The following is a 17,570-nucleotide window of genomic DNA, read 5'->3' as shown; positions in this document are numbered from 1 at the left end:
AAATCACTATAAAATAAGTCTATATTTTAAAATGTATCAAAATAGCCACCAGCGATACCTGAACTTTTCTGGATTCCCTCTAACTTACTTGGCAGTGAAAACCAACTTGATTATACCAGGGATTAATAAGCTATGCCTTGTGGCCTGGTATTTGCTTACAAATAAAGTTTTATTGAAATGCATCTATTTTCATTACATATTGTCCACTGCTGCTTTTATACAACAACAGAAATAAATAGTTACAACAGACATTGAGTTTCCTGGGAAACCTCAACTATTTATGATTCACCATTTCCAGGCAAAGTTTGCTGCCCTGGTGAGTTGTAGAAGTGGTTGGCATTCATGCTATTTGCTTTTTATTCATTCATTCAGCAAATATTTCATGTAGCTACTAAAGTCCAGACTCTGCCCTAAAATTTGCAGGTTGCCTCAAGTATTAAAATCCTCAAATCCTTTAGTGTGTTCTTTTTCCTTTCCACCTTTGGTGGTGATAAAGGTCCCTCTTAAATCTTAGTGTGGAGATTTTCCATCTCTGTGTCTTAGTTTGGGCTCTCCTGCAAGCATGCCCTCAGACAAAAGATTTACTACATTCAAGAACTTACATTGGGTGGAAAACAAAACATCAAACAAACAGGATCTCGGGGATAGGCAAGGGTGGAAGGAAAGGAGGCTGGCTCCCTGATAAGCTACCTGTCATCCTTGGTGACAAGGTTGAGGCCTCTATAGACAAGGTGTGGGAATGTGTAAGGCTCATCAGCAGAGGCTGCCCACCTGGTTGGGAGAATTGAAATATTTATTTCCCAACTTTAAAATGTGATTGGAAAGCTACTCTTGGGTTGAAGGGCTGAAGGCAGGAAAGTCCAATTTCTATTGCTCTCTACAATGGTTATGTAGTCAGAGCCTCCATAACCATAAACTTTACCGCACATATCTTGCTCCCTTCCCTTCCCCAAAGGTATATGTTTGCAGACCCATTAGCAGGCATGTGTATTAGTTCCGCAGGAATCTATTTCCCGGGTTGTGAAATGCCATCCTTGAATAATTTATACTTTCTAGAACAGAGTTGGTATTATCCTCATCAAACTGTGCTAAAACTTGACCTTGGTTATCAGACCATGAGGCAGACCTCCAGGACAGTAAGATGGTTATCTTTCAAGGGTGACTCTTAGGTCAAACCCTTTTTCCAGTTCTTAAGCAGGAAGAGGTAGCTATGTTTGTTTTGTTTTGTTTTTTCCTATCTCATTAGATTTCCTCACCCTTCCTTCCCACCAGTTTCCAATCTGATTTCCCTTTCACTTGCAGACAAGAATCACTTTTCATGTTGTCCTTCACACCTGAGGGCTTTGCTCTGGGCTAGTACTCATAGCACTTTATTCTGTCATTTCCTTCTATCTTTCTATGGAGATACTTGACACCTCTTGGGGATTCCATAATCATTCTGATCACCATTGTCCTTGTATTTCTCAGATGCCAGAGAGATTACACAAAACTTCTACAGCTATGCCCGATTCCAAGTTAACTCAGGTTAAGAGTCCTGGCAATTTTGAGCATAGCATACAAGTATATCCAACCAGTAAGAGAAATTGTGTTTGAGTTGGTTACTTTCAAGTTTCTAAGGTTAATTCTACCTGCGCCTCTGCCATGTATATGTGATGTGTTTGCATGTATGCTCTGGAAGTGCATTTGTGTGGAGGCTTAAAGTTGACATCTTTGTGTCTACCTGGCTTAGTTTCCACATTATTTATTGAGACAGGGTCTCTCTCTGAACCTCCTGGAGATGGATCATCTACTCTGGCTAGTCGACCTAGCCAGCTTGCTCTGGGGGTTCCCTGTCTCTGCCTTCCAAGTGCTGATATTACATACAGCTACTATGCCTGCCTTAACTTTAAGTCACACCTGAAGATCTGATCTCTAGTTGCCAGACTTGCAAAGCAAGTATTTCACACACTGAAGTCCATTCAAGAGTCAATTCTAAAGATACCTTTAGTGAGGCTAGTGAGATGGGTTAGCAGGCAAAGGCAATTGCTGCCAAGCTTGATAAACCCAAGTACAATACCATCAATCTCAGGGATACATGTGGTGGAAGTAGAGATAGTCTTATAAGTAGTCTTTTCGCCTCTACATGTGTATACCTACACACACACACACACACACACACACACACACACACACACACATTTGAAAATTTATCATTTTTTTAAATAGTCATTTCTAAGACCACTTTGATTTTCAACTGAGGTGACTAGTCCATGCTGATTTTCCCAGGACTTTGTCACACAGTGGCATAGAAAAACTCTATATTCCCAAACAAATAAAAACAAAACTAAAATCAGAGCGAATGAAATGGAAAAATATTTTAAGTTTCAAACAAATTTAGGCTGCTTTCCTTTGTATGATCTTGATTTGGAATTTGATAGTTTACTTTTCTTGATCTTTCTAATTCCAAATGTCTTGAAGCCATGTGTAGATCCTAACTTAAAACTTACCTTAATTTCCACAGGAAACACATATTAGTTTGAAACAATGAAGGTGAAATAGCTGGCCAGGAAGACATTAAGATATCACCATAAGCAGCTCATGCTTAATCCTATGAGAATCTGAGACTAGGAGAGAATACAAACTTCCTTAAATCTCTAATACAGAATGAAGGTGCTGGGAAGTTGGCATAGCAATTCCCAAAGGTCACCATCTAAGACTTCTTCCTAGATAGAATTAAATTCTAGGTATTTGCGGTCATCTGATCTTGGACATGGTGACTTGATTTGTGCTCCAGTAAAAACTGCAACATGTGGTCCAGGAAGCCCCAGCTAGAATTTTGCAACAGTCATTGAAGATGCTGGGACATGAAGGCATTAAACAGCATTTATCATGGGTGCATGAGCCCTTGTTTGTACTCTCCTGAATACTTCACAGTTCACAAAGTGTTGTCACATATATAGTTAATGCCCTTTCTCTGTACTTTAGCTTTCTACCATTGAGGCAGAAAGGACAAATATCATCTTCAAAATCACAGAGTGTCAGATGTGGGATTTGAACTCAGGCAAGTAGGCCTTAATCAAGAAAGGTAGATGGAGAACACATCTCTAATAATGTAGAATGAAGGACAGATGAGTTTTAAGAACAAGAAGGGAAATTGTGGGAGTAGTGCAAATAAAGAGCCCTGTGATTGCATAGGACACTCATTCTAGTTGGGTCCTTATTTACAAGTTCCTCACCACGAATTCAATTAAGGATTGAACTCTTTTTTTAGGAGGAAAAAGAGAGTTGCGTGTTTCTTATTATTCTCTAGACAATACACTATACTATTTGTGTGCTATATCTATATACATATTAAAGTATATAGGAACAGGGTCCATGTAAATATTATGAAGTTATCCACAGGGGACTTGAACATTCAGTAGTATTTGATGGAATACTTTTGTGCATGATATTGGATATAAAAAAGCCAAATTCAGACTAAAAGTCCCATGGATAATTTTAATCTAGTCTACAATTTAGCCAAGGGACAAGCCTAACTAAATGAATTAAAGATTCTGTGGAATAAGGATGTTTGTGAAGTGTACTAATTTGATTTACAGACTGTTAGGCATTCTGAATTCAAGTACCATGAGAGTGTAATTGTTCATGCTTAGAGAGGTGCTTGAGCTAAAATTTCTAGGTGCAAGTCAATCTTTGCTGTTTCTATGAGTTTATGGTGCTGGCTAGATTTTGTTAGTCTGTAGTGTCATCTGAGTCATGGCAATTATCAAAGCAAGAGAAAGCAAACTAGGACATACTGCTTAATGGTAGAACACTCACCAAGCATCACACAGCAAGACATTGCTTTGGTCCCATTACCAAGAAACAGACACATAGCAGACACATACAACAAACAAACAAACACACACACACACACACACACACACACACACTTCTTTGAATGGGGGTACTCTGGTTAGAGCCAATTGTAGAAAGATAATCTCTTGTACATTGTATGGAAGCATTGCCTGTCAATAAAAATGCTGTTGGCCAGCTAGTTTGGCCAGAAAATAGGGAGGTAGAAGTTCTATGATAGAGAGAGGAATTCTGGGAAAAGAGTCACAGGTATAGAAAATTTCCACGAGAAAGAGGAAAACCCTTGCACTTGGCCAGGTAACTAGCCATGTGGCAGCTCTTAGAATAGAATAACAGGATGGTTAAGTTATGAGCTAGTCGAGGGATGATCCAAATTATTGGGCCTAGGCATCCACTCATACATTGGAAGTACCAGTGTCAGTATTCTGGGCTCTTGGGGCTGGGAGGGGAAAACATGAGCATACAGAAAGCATCTAACTATAGCCAATGTGATGCTCACATCTCACTCAGGAAACACAAATGACAGTTGGCTCTTGGCTTTTCAGGAGCCAGCCAACTTGGAAAGGAAGAGATGTTTGTCTGTCATGTCTTAATATTATCCTTAAACTTCCTCAGAATTCTACCTTTCAACAGTATATGTGTACATGTCCATGTGTATGTATGTATGTATGTACTCTTTTGGAATCCTTTTCTTCCTTTGGATATGTGACCTCGCTAAGTAGTCAGTGCCTGTCTGTCTCCTGAAAATGACTATTCTACTATGGCACAGTACATTGCAACAGCCTCACTTACTCTAGCTTCATCACTATGATTTTCATACTGAGTGTACAGTGACTAGTGGAACTTCAATTTGTGACTCCAAGGTGTACCATTTTATTTTAGCGTTTATAAATAAGGCTATGACATTTGGTCTTGTAGAAATAAAGCTAGGATGATGTAGTTTCAGAGAAAGAAACATATAGGACAAAGGATTGTTCTAGATCAGCAACTGATATGTCGCTGTATTACCAGGAAGCTCTGCACTGAGAGTAAAAGCAAGCTTATTTTCTCATGAATGGTATCACTGTGGAGTCCCATGAATGTGGAGGCCCCAGTGTCCACTGTGGTGTGGGTTCAGTTTCCTGTTCAGCTGTGATTCTTTCTCATGGATGTCAGGTACATATGCCTTAGGGGAAAGATAAAAGAATGAAGAGGTGGGCTGGAGAGAGGCTATATAATTTTATTGAGCAATATTTCTCTTTTAAATGGACTCATGGATAATTCAATTAACTAGCTTTTGATTGCTCTTTTTAATGCATGAGTACTACATAATGAACAGGTGGATTCATCAGTTCACAAGCCATCTTGTTAGAATGGATGGTTGGACGATTTCTGAGTTCTACAGCTGTGAAGAGAAACCCTTATAAAAGAAAGCATTTAATTGTAACTTGTTTACAGTTTCAGAGGTTTAGTCTATTATCATCATGGCAGAGAACATGGTGGCAGGCAGACATGATGCTGGAGAAGAAGCTGAGAACTACACCTGATCCACAAGGAAGGGGGTGGGGAGGGGAAGGGGGAGGGGAGGGGGAGGAATCAGAAGAGGGACAGGAAGAGGGGCAGGGGGAGGGAAAGGGAGAGGGACAGTGTCAGGGACAGGGACAGGGACAGGGACAGGGAGAGAGACTGAGCCTGTCATGGAATTGTGAAACTTCAAACCCACTCCCAATGACCCACTTCCTCCAACAAGATCACACCTTGTAATCCTTCTAATCCTTTCAACAATTCCACTCTCTGATGACTAAGCATTCAAATACAAGAGCCTCTGGGGACTGTTCTTATTCACACCCCCAAATACTTGATCATGCAGTAGGCTTGACATAGCTGTCATTTTTGTAGAAGCTGCAGGTTCCTTTTCGATGTCTCCCTCTCTCTTTCCCCCAGCTCCCTACTGTGCATGTCAAGCTACTCACTGAAAATGAACTTGGCTAAAACGGAGCAACCACAAAGAGCACTGTGAAATCCTTCCCTATGGAAAGTGCCACAGCAGACCACATAGGAGTCTGTCTGCCTCATCCACACTGTATGTAGTAGAGAGCTCTATCCTAAGCCAAGTTAGAGTCTGTTCCCTCCATGCTATAAACAAATGAAAATATTAATGACAGGTGGCTGACTTTGAGGAGGGTATTAAATGAGAGTCTCACATAAAAATCTGGGTTTTGCATTTTGATTATGAAAATAACATGAGTATAATTAAAAAAAAAAGAAACTTGGTGATTGATTTCTTCTTATAGTGAGAATTCTACGCATAATATAATTGGCATGCCTCACGGAGAGTGGGAAGCCAGTGTCCTGAGAAAAGGAACTAAGTTGTCTACAATGGAGTGTGTTCCTGTAATTGATTCATGGTTCTAATCTCCCCGACAGCAGAGCACACATTCCCTGCTACCCACCCCAGTGCTCTGGATTCTTGAATGAAATGCGTGCGCGCGCGCACACACACACACACACACACACACACACACACACACACACACACCCTTCTATTTTAAGATGCCTTAAACAGTTCAATGGCTGAGCCACTCTCAAAACTTCCACATTGCTAATGCCTCCCCTTCCAATACTTCTGAATTATTGCTTACTAAAGTCTATATTCCATCTTTGCTACCCTAGACCCAATGGGGGCAAGGCCTGAGGATGATCTTCCTTGGCTCTTACATGATTGTATGTTTTCCCTTCTGCAGCTCTCAAGCCTGGTCCTTCGGCTTCCCTGGCATAGTGGCACTAAATCCTTCTTCTCCCTTGCCCAGAGAAATCTAAAGTCCTGCCTCTGTCTCTCTGCCCAGCCATTGCTGGCTTGTAACTTTATGTACCAGTCAGAACCAGCTGTGGGCAGGGACCCTCAGTGTCTCACATGCAGGATTCTCGTGCACTTCCCCAAAACATAATAAAATCAATAAACCAAATCTACAACATTTTCCCCTTTTGTTCATTATAAAAGCCTTTTTTTAAAATCTCAGATATACAATGAACATAATTATAACAATTATGTAAAATATAAGGTATGATATATGCTAATAATGTCCAGTTCATCAATTGTCAGTTTAGGTACATTACTCTAATATAATACAAGCAATAAACTAAATCAACAATAGGAGTGAGAATTAGTATTGGAACATGAGGTCCAAGTAGAAATCATATTTAGCATTACAATGTTAGAAAGGTTCTGCCCATTAGAATGGGGCCTATTTGTTTATCACCTTGCTGGAAGCTTGAAAAAAGGGGAGGTAAGCCTGAATAGCAGATGTATTTTACAGAGAACATAAGCATTCACAATTAAACCCAGTGTCATGAGAGAGTAGATTTTGTGGTAGAGTAGATATGTAAGTGAAGATCAGAGCTAGCTGGCAATGAAAGTATATTTAGAGCATCCGCATCCAGACAGGCTTCTTCTTTTTGAGAGTGAAATCATGTCTTCTCCAGGAAGGACCTTTAGGACAGAGGAGAAAAGTGAACAATGGGCTCAGTATGGCTTTGCTTTTTGAGTTCTCTGAATATACTACCTACTCCTCATTAAAGATAGGGATGTTTCTTTATGGGCACTTGAAGAAATGAATTTGCAAACAATAACCAGAATTTATTTCCACAAGGAATATTTTTAGTTGCAGGTTTCTTTTATCATGAAATTTATAAAAATATTTAAAATGTCAAAATGGTATCCCACACAACATAGTGTCTTCTCTGGATTTATAGTAGATATTTGTGTTAGCTACTCATTTTTTAGCACTATAGTAGAAAATCCAAAAGAAGCACTTTGAGGTAGGAAGGACTCATAGTTAACGGCATAGTCCATCCTGACAGGGAAGGTTTGATGGTGACATGGATCCAGGTTTCGACAGTAAGTCCCAGAGGTGGCTCCATTGGCTTTTGGCTTGCTTGCAAGGCAGAAGGAGAAAGCTGGTTGCAAGCAGGTCAGCTTATGACCCCTAGTGCTCTGTTTTCTACGGGCCAGAGTGATTCAAGAGTAGTCAGAATTATTTATTGTTCTGACATGGAACAAAAATTACCCTTAAAAAGTTGAGGGGCTTTCAAAATTAAATTTCAACATACAGAGACAGAGAGTTCACAGGATGGGCCTGTGAGGCTGGGTTTGCAGCAGTTGAAGACACAGAAATAAAAACAGGGAATGAATGAAACAGAAAGATGGCCAAGCTGGATGGAGCAGAGGGAAACAGCAGGGAGTATACTTTCCTCAAATAAAGAAATGAATGAAGGAATACACAAATGGATACATGAACAAGATAGGTGCTGGGGATCTGAAAAGGGCTTGTTGATTAATTCATTAATTAATTATTCATTTGTTTGCATTTGTAGTGTAATTAGAGGATGGTGGAGGATGTTGTCTATCTTCAGTTACTTCTCCAGCTTATATTTCAAACCAAATTCTACTGGTCTGAACAAAGACAAAAGTAGTGAAAACATGACCCTTGATGACATTTTGTTATACTCCTTGATCACTACCTTGTTCAGCCACCGTCAGAGAATCGTCCTAAGCCAGCAGACAGGAGCAGATACAGATATCTACACCTAGGCCTTATACAGAGAAAAGGAGGGAGAAGCCGGGCAGTGGTGGCACATGCCTTTAATCCCAGCACTCAAGAGGCAGAGGCAGGTGGATTTCTGAGTTGGAGGCCAGCCTGGTCTACAGAGTGAGTTCCAGGACAGCCAGGGCTACACAGAGAAATCCTGTCTCAAAAAACCAAAATAAAAGGAAGAAAGGAAGAAAGGAAGAAAGGAAGAAAGGAAGGAAGGAAGGAAGGAAGGAAGAAAGAAAGAAAGAAAGAAAGAAAGAAAGAAAGAAAGAAAGAAAGAAAGAAAGAAAGAAAGGAAGGAAGGAAGGAAGGAAGGAAGGAAGGAAGGAAGGAAGGAAGGAAGGAAGAAAAGGAGGGAGAGATATAGAGATACATAGAGATGGAAAGATAGAGAGCAAGAGAGACAGAGAAAGAGATAGACACACACACAGAGAGAGAGAGAGAGAGAGAGAGAGAGAGAGAGAGAGAGAGAGAGAGGGAGAGAGAGAGAGAGAGAGTCAGTTCTTGGATTACATAGCTCTAAGTGGGATGTCTGCATTAAATACCTCCACTTAGAGCTCAGGAAGATGAGGCACCTGAGTGTAAAAGCCAAAGGGGATGACAGACACCAGAAGAACAAGACCCTATAAATCAATTGAGCAAAGCTCATATGAACTGACAGAGACTGATGAAGCAAGCCCAGGGCCTAGATGGGTCTGTACCAGTTCCTCTGTGTTAGAGCTTTTAGTTTAAAATTTTTATGTAACTCCTGAATGTATGAATAAGTGGGTCTCTGATTCCTGTGCTCTTTTCCTTCTATTGATTTACCTCATCCATCTTTTCAATATGTTTTATTGTTGTTGTTGTTTGTCTTACTATATTTTATTTTTCTAAGTTTTGTTGTTATCTCCAAGAAACCTGTTCTTTCCCAATGAGAGACAGAAAGGAGCAGATACAAATGGGGTGGGGAGAACCTGGGTGGAGTAGAGGAAGGGCAAAATATAATCAGGATATATTGTAGGAAAAACAAAGCTAATTTTAATAAAATGGAAGAACTTTAAAATCTTTACTTACTTTCTAATTTTATGTGTGTGTGTTCTATCTACATGTATGTCTGTGCAAAATGTATATGCCTGGTATAGGTAGGGGTCAGAAGATGGTGCTGAGCAAACTCTTCTGTCCCCATCTAACTTCTTGAGAAAGGATATTTCACTGAACCTAGAACTCAACATTTTCAGATTGGCTGGCTGACCAATAAGCTCCCAAGATCAGTGTGTTTCTGTCCTCCATCCCATGATGGGGTTAGATGCACATAGGACCCTGCTTTTACCTGAGTGCTAAGACTTTGAACTCAGGCCCTCTTATTTGTAATACAAGTTTTCTTACCCACCAAGCAATCTCCACAATCTATTAGTTCTTATAGCTGGGCAGTCATGGTGCATGCCTTTAATCCCAGTACTTGGGAGGCAGAGGTAGGTCGATTTCTGAGTTTGAGGCCAGCCTGGTCTACAGAGTGAGTTCCAGGACAGCCAGGGCTATACAGAGAAACCCTGTTAAAAAAAAAAAAAAAAAAAAAAAAAAAAAAAAAAGGAAAGGAAAGAAAGGATTAGTAACTTCTGTAGTATGATTTCAGCCTGACCAGGGGTGGAAGAATTTACTACCTTTCATCTCCCAGAGATATCCTCGGACTAAGCACATCAGCCCAGAATTTGCTATTATTTGAATATATATTTTTGTATTTATTGAAATGAAGCAACTGTCATATTAAAGTAGAAAAGGAGTAGTTGCATATGCAAATTATTTCTAAAGTTCATCTACTGCTAAATGAGATGCCTTTCTCCTTAACTTAGAAATGCTTGACATAAATTATGACCTAATTAACATTTGCATGGTAATCCGGGCTTCCTACAGCTTATTCTGCTAATTAACACATGACAAATGAGCACACATTAATATTTTATTGTAACATAACTTGCCCAAGAAAGCTTCTTAATGCTTCTGAAAACATTTCACACTTTGTGTATTTTTTTTGTCATTTTCTGTCTGAGAAGTATCTTAGTATGGTTTTGTTGTTATATAATTTTAATAATAAAAATTGCCTCATATTGTAAATTTAATAAGATGGACACATCTGCAGACTCTAGGAACCTTCATTTTCTTCATTAGAGGCTTTTAATCCAACATGTGGGAAGTATCTGTATTTTTTTTTCAGGTGAAAAAAAAAACATTTTTGATGTGTGCATTTTGGTTAGCTATCACGTTTGCTAGCAGATCCTGAGTTGGGTCCCAGAACTGTAGTTCATGTGTAAATCAAACCTATCCAGAAGAACAGCATCACACATAAGCCTAGATCTGTACTATGCAGACAACTTCCTGTAAATCATAAACTCGATTAACTAATGATTTCATCTCTTACCTAAATTACAACTGGGGGGAGGCTGTTGTCAGATATTGCTCTGTTGCCCAGGTAGAGAGAACAGCTACCTACATAGGTACTTCCAGCTGATGTGCCTGCCTTTGCAGGGTTTTCTGTTTGATGGGCTTTCCTTGTATGGTACAGGGCCTTTTCTGTTTGTTTTACTTGGGATTTCTCTGGTATGACTGCAGAATGCATTTTCATCTTATCAGATAAATCTGATCTGTGATCTTTGAAGTCTGAGAGAAAACTTTCCCGACTAGAAAAAGAACCTTGGGCTGGATAATGACTTCTGTGTTTTGAAAGCATGTTCCCAGGGTGTCTAGTGAGCCATTGAGAAAGCTGCTGTGTCTTTCCTTCTATGCTTATATATATTTCTGACATTACTGAGCAAGATTCTTTGCATAATGCTAGAGTTGTATTTGTGGCTTCAAATATCTAATATAGTCAAAACCCTTCCTTCCTTTTAGAACTTACAAAGGCACCCATGAGCATGATGGGGAGAATAAAACCAGTAGTGGAGAACTGTGTGCGTGTGTCCTTTAACATGTGTGTGTGTGTGTGTGTGTGTGTGTGTGTGTGTGTGTGTGTGTGTGTGGTGTGGTATGTGCATTTACGCAAAGAAATACAGGAGTAGATCTATGATCTATGTGGATGTGTCCATCACCTAGCTGCTCACCTCTTTAGTTGTATTAGCTCCAAAGTGGATACAACCCAAGGGTTTGCCTGCAGGTGGAAGTAATAAACTATAGTGTCATAAAGAGTATTTCGTGTTAGTATTTTAAATCTGGAAAATATATAAATTATAGTGGTTTTAGTTGTAAACTGTTAAATGCAGTATCTACCAATTAGCCACCTTTTTTCTCTCCTTCATTACCTCCTCCTCTACATCCCTTCCTTCCTTCCTTCCTTCCTTCCTTCCTTCCTTCCTTCCTTCCTTCCTTCCTTCCTTCCTTCCTTCCTTCCTTCCTTCCTCCCTCCCTCCCTCCCTCCCTTCCTTCCTTCCTTTCTTCTTCTTTCCTTCCCTCACTTCCTCCCTTCTTCCCTCCCTTCCTTCTTTCCTTCTTTTATTCCTTCCTTCTCTCCTTCCTTCTTTCTTTTCTTTCTTTCTTCCTTCTTTCCTTTCTTCCTCTTTCCTTCCTCCTTGTTCCTTGCCTTCCTTCCTTCCCATTCAGTAAGCATTCCCTCATTGACTGTTACATAGTAGATCTGATGGCACAAATCTGAATGTGACTGTGTCCCCGCTGTACAGGGATGGAAAAAGGGTAGATGCATGTACAATTAGGACAACTAGAAGGAATGATACTTTTAATGGAACAACTCTGGAATGCTCAGACAGAACTGAGAAGATAGGTGTGACTTTTTCACAACTCCGGTGGCTTCCTTTGACATCACCATTATTGCCATTTCTCATCAGCAACAATGTCTTCCATAACCAAAGACAACAAGCCATAGCTGGCCATTTGGCTCTGAAGGATAGTGACTGGAGACCAGGGAATAATGGACTTATTTCCACCTTACCTCCATCACGACATTTCTCATCATCTATTAGGTGACAGATAAATGAAATAACTGGTCTCAGTTTGTAATGCACAGAAAATGAGGCATGCAACAAGAAGGATTTTGGAGTACATTGAATAATATGCCATTTTGCCCAGAAAAGATTTAGCAGTTGTTACTGGGCCCAATGACTTTACATTTTGATTAGGTGTAGTTTTCTATAATGGTTTCAGTCTGTGGCAAAGAGAAGTTTCCTTGACTAGGGGTGAGGTGACACTTATCATGGGTATAAGGAAACATATTTAGAATTTGGTTAGGGATCATGATGATTTAGTGAAGTGGCGGTTGCCGGTTCTCCTTTAAGAGCCATGACTTCAACTAGCACTAGGAAGCTGGCCAGCTTTAGGAATCTGGTACCAAGCCTGATTCCCTCTTATTGAGCTGGCCTTAAATCCAATTGGAGAGCTCTTGGTTAATGCCAAGGTCTGTATGATAATACTGCACCTTTGGGTTTGTCATGCAATGTTGTGGTTCACAGGTGTCACAGCAGGGTAGGACTGCTGGTTTTCTCCCTCCTTTGGAAGCTTGCATGGCATCTTCTGGCACCATGAAAGTTGGTTCTCAGGAAGGATGCTCATAAAACACTTTAGTGTACTCCTTAGAGGGCTTTCTAGTGGACCTGTTCTAGAAGTAGCATTTCTATCCAGCTCAGATTCTCTTTGTTTATATTCGCTGACTTTTTTTTCCCTGCTGTCCTGAGGCTTGAGATTTCATAGTACAACTGTGCTGCTGGCTCTAAGCTTGTAAATCTTTAATCACTCTAATTCTTTTACTTGGGGTCATGTTACTTAAGTAGGTGCCATTACTCTCAGGATAGAGCTGCTCAGATTAAAAGTGTATTTGTGTCTTTCCTTCCCCTGTCATTTACCTGAAACAAACTCCAAGAGCATGGAACTGGAAACCATAGACTTCTTATTTCCTCCAAAATTACACTTTGATGAAAACAAGCTCATGCATGTTGGCTTTAACTCAACTATTTGTTTCTCTCTCTCTCTCTCTCTCTCTCTCTCTCTCTCTCTCTCTCTCTCTCTCTTTCTCTCTTTCTTTCTCTCTCTCCATCCTACCTTTTATTTAATTAGTAAGAAATTTGTTAGGTATTTGTTTGCTCTCTTATCTTGGTATCTAACAATGATGCCGAGAACAAAAGAATGAGGAGATAGCATGCTCATGTGTATGTCTGCATATGTGTGTGCAATTATGTATGCATGTATAGAGGGTACATGGGAAGTTGTATGCACATGTATATAGAAGCCACAAGTTAACTTTTGCGTATCACTCCTTGGCACCACAACCTGGCATTTTGAAACAGGATCTCTGATTGATCATGGATTCATCATTCTGAGTAGGTTGTCTGACCAGGAAGCCCCATAGAGTCTATCTCTGCCTCTCTAGCCCCGTGATTACAAGTACATACATCATGCATGCCTTTAGGCATGTTTACCCGAGTCACAGGAGTTGAACCCAGGCCTTTCTCCTTATACAATTTATACTTTACTGAGTGTATTAACTAATTTTCTATGACTTTGAAAAGACACCGTGATCAAGGTAACTTATAGAAGAATGTCTTTATTTGGGCTGACTGGGGGCAAGAATCCATGGTGAGAGGGTGAAGGCATGGTGTCAGGAAGAAGAATCGGATGGCTCACATCTTAAACTGCAATCACAAGGTTTGGAATCTCAAAGCATCCCACCTTCCACCATTCAGTGACATACTCCAACAAGGGCACACCTCCCAGACAGCACCACCAAACAGGGACCTGAGGGCACATATATATGATGAGAAGAGTCAGCCAGAAAGTGGACCAGATGTGATAATAGCAGGAGACTTTGATGCATATATATATGCATATATGCATAGAATATATATACCATATATATATATATATATATATATATACACACACACATATATACATATATATATGGTATTCACTATGTGAGAATGTATGGATGGTTCAATATCATTCATACATTTCCTTAGCAGTTCACCATACTGTTGAACACACAGTGTTGAACACAGTCTTTTGCAAAGACTTTTATTAATATAGGTCCCTGAATTCTGCCATTAAAATTTTATTCAGTAGGTAGAGTACTATGCAGACTTCTGAATTTGGGGGTACTTCTGAGAAATGAAGGTTGCCAACATATATATTAGAATGTTCTATTGAAGTTGGCACTGGCACTGATGTAGAAACTGATGGATATATGAACCGTAGCAGATAAGGTCCCCAGGATGAAATTAAGAGGTCTATGCCATCTACTAACTATGTATCAATAATGGGCATTGTGAAGTGATGGGAAGGACTAAGGTATGATTTCTAAGAGGTAGGCTCATGCACTATGCTCTAAACTTGTGGAGGCCTTGTTCCTATATAGAGGACACAGTTGTTAGCTTAGCCTGTCTGTACCTTAGATTTTTATCTCTAAAAAGGTGCAACCATTGCAAGGAATGAATAGGTTAAAACCATAATTTTCTTAGAATACTATTAGAAATATTGTAAGCACTATTTGACATTCATCCTCATTATACTTCTGTTACCATGGGTTGCAATCCTTGAAATGAGGCTTAAAGAATGAGAAAGAGTCAGCCAGAAAGTGAACCAGATGTGATAATAGCAGGTGGCCTTTGAAGCAGAGCTATGATCACAAGCAAAAAGCACAGATGTGAGAAGATGCCTCATGTTGCTCGAGCATAAAGCCACAGGGTGGGAGGCTTGAGAACTGGGCTGCAGCCACACCATAGCCCTTAATTTTGCATTATAAAAAAAATTTCAAGGGATGTGGATGTGTGCTCAGGACGAGGAGCGGATGATGTTTCCACTGTTATGTGGTAGATGTGGAGTTGGATGGAGATGAACACATCTGCAGGCAGGGTAGATGGTTGGTTAGACCTACAGGATTCCAGGCGACAGGTGGCTTAGGGAGAGAAATGAGAGAGTGTCTTAATTAATATATATTTTTTTAAATACCAGGACTGGGTAACTTCTGAAGAACAAACTTTATCTGGCTAGTGGTTCCAGACACTGAGACTTTCCAGAACATGGCCTTGGCTTCACCCCAGCATGTAGTAAAGATTTTCTTACTGTGCAGAAGACATCACATGACAACACAATCAAAACCAGTGTGCTGGCTTAGATTTCACCTCTTTTCATTATAAATCTACCAATGTTATCTATAGGACCTTATACTAATGATCCCAGCTAAATAGCTGCCAAAGATCATTTGCAGATGTCATTTAGACATAACCTAATTTGGCGATTAAATTTCTAATACAAACTTTTAAGGTGACTCTCAGACCAGAGTTGATGGATAAAAGACAGCCAAGGAATGTTTAGGAGTGAATGAAATTGATATTTCTCAATTTTGAGCTTATATGTCAGGAAGGAGCCACAAGAACAACTTTCTGGCCTTGAAACGAGAAGCAACGATGGGTGCATAAGATAAGTTAGAAGGAGATTTTACAGACAGGCGGCTGTTTGTGAAATGTGTGCCATTGTAGGATGTTCCTAGATAGATATGTGCTTTCAGTTGGGAACTATGGGCCTAAGAATGAGTGACAGATCTTGTCTGAAGTCTGGAACATGTGATCTAAAATACAGTGAGGCTCCGGTAACGTGAAAGAAACACCACGGCCATGAGGTATGTGGAGCACTGCCAATGTGTTTGTGCTGTTTTGCAGAATTAATTAATTTGAGTTAGAGTACAATGAACTTCGGTGATATTTTTTTCTAAAAGGGAACAATACTCTCCTTCCCCAGCTCATTAGAGGGATTTCTGTAGAGAGAATCTTTGTTCAATGACAGACGTTTGAATTTCAGACTTCCAGAAGAAATTAGCAGACAGCCCATTCTTGTTCCGTGTTAATTAGAAAATGAGTAGATAAACAGTGGGCAGACCTCCTTTGGGTAACCTTTTCTACTTCTGGGAATCTTGAAGGATTACTTGTGTCATGGCTTGGTGATAGGGAGACATTCTGCATTTAGAGAACATTAGATTTCAGCAATGCCACTGCTGCTGGGTGAACATTTAGCATGTGATGTTTGTGGGGCTGGCATTCTGCAATGTACTCAAGGCTGGGCAGAATTTTAACCCCAAACTCTGAACCTGACATTCAAATTCCTGGAACTGCGTCCCAGAGTAGCTTTTGTTCTACGATGTGACCTTGAATAAACATTTAAATTATTCAAGCTTCAAATCCTCGTTAATAAAAATTAGAAATAAAACTGTCTACATTAAAGGAATTTGATTAAACTAAATTGAAAAACAGAAACCTATCACCCTAACTGTGCAAGGGGGCTTTTTCTCCTAACCTATCAGAAGTTGGAGATTCTAGAAGATGAAACAGTCCATAATACATTTCCCAGTAGTGCTGAGATGTCAGTCTTTCCGAGGTGCCTGGACCTCTAGCTCATTTGTAACTGCCATGTCCAGTTCCTGTAGCTAAGTTGCTTCCATCTTGAATCAGAAAAATAGCTTCTTGTATCCTGAAACTGTATCTTCCTTAGGCTTTTTATGGTTTGATTTCATTTCTGGTGGTCTTACTGGATGATTCCAGTGTATTATGAACACTGGTCAAGTGTTTCACCATTCATCCTCTTTCTATTATTTTAATTTAAAACAGTTTGTTTTTAGTTACCAAGATTGACCTTGAACTAGCTATATAATTCCAAGTAAACCCCAAACTATTCTCCTGCATCCATTTGCCAAGTAGCTAGGACCACAAGCCTGTCAAGCTCTCCCTAGTATAATTCATGTTTGCTATCTCAGAATGCTTTTCGTCACATAGAGTGTTCCATTTCAGAATCCTCTGGGCTTATTGCAGGAAGATGCCCTCATAGTAAAGTTTGTTCTCTCAAATAATGTCAGGACAGTTAGAAAAAGGTAAGTATTTTATATGGCTCCTTAATATAGTTGCATCGTAGAACATAAAAGCACAGGAACAATACATACTCTTTGTGAGAGAGTTTTTGAACCTGTGACTTTCCTTTGTAAAGTTTTGCATCGAGACTGTCATAGTTGAGCACTACCTTGTGTGCACTACATGGGTCCTGCCTACCTTTATGTATGGACACATTAATGGTGACAGGTATAAACTTAGCTGGTTTTTGGTTCTTCAGTGGAGTCTACAGTCTATGGGACTTTGCTATTTTCTCTTGGGATAATAGTCCTTTGGGTACTATCAGAGAGCTGCTTTCTACTATGATTCTTTC

The 17,570-nt window shown here is 39.8% G+C and overlaps 1 protein-coding gene across 3 annotated transcripts in view; it reads left to right on the top strand.

Annotated features, from left to right (window-relative positions):
• Tafa1 (TAFA chemokine like family member 1) overlaps positions 1-17,570 on the top strand; it is a 526,210-nt gene that overhangs the window by 52,052 nt on the left and 456,588 nt on the right. The gene's annotated exons all lie outside the window — the stretch shown is intronic.

This window comes from Mus caroli, unplaced genomic scaffold (assembly GCF_978045245.1).
Source record: "Mus caroli unplaced genomic scaffold, Mus_caroli_1 scaffold_7, whole genome shotgun sequence".
Lineage (NCBI taxonomy): Eukaryota > Metazoa > Chordata > Mammalia > Rodentia > Muridae > Mus > Mus caroli.
This window is presented reverse-complemented; position numbering and strand designations above follow the sequence as displayed.